Genomic DNA, 230 nt, shown 5'->3' with positions numbered 1-230 from the left:
ACGAGGGCCCGACCCTGAGGCCCCACCAGCCCTGGCCCCCACCCTGGCTCCCACTCTGCACAGAGCAGAGCTCCGACCTGGTCCCCCACACCGAGCAAAGCCCGGGCCCGTGAGAGGGCAGTGGCCCCAAAGCTGGGCACACAGGGAACACGGAGGCTGCAGGGGGCCGTGCCAGGCCGGGGCGGGCCTTCCTCCCCAAGTCCTCTCTCCTGGGAACCCCCGGGAGCCCC

At 73.0% G+C, this 230-nt stretch overlaps 1 protein-coding gene across 1 annotated transcript in view; it reads right to left on the bottom strand.

Annotated features, from left to right (window-relative positions):
• Positions 1-230, bottom strand: part of ZFYVE28 (zinc finger, FYVE domain containing 28) — a 36879-nt gene that overhangs the window by 35633 nt on the left and 1016 nt on the right. The window lies entirely within an intron of this gene.

The sequence above is a fragment of the Myotis davidii genome, unplaced genomic scaffold (genome assembly GCF_000327345.1).
Source record: "Myotis davidii unplaced genomic scaffold, ASM32734v1 scaffold937, whole genome shotgun sequence".
In the NCBI taxonomy this organism is placed as follows: Eukaryota; Metazoa; Chordata; class Mammalia; order Chiroptera; family Vespertilionidae; genus Myotis; species Myotis davidii.
Note: the sequence above shows the minus strand (reverse complement) of the source record. Positions and strands in the feature narration are given on the sequence as shown.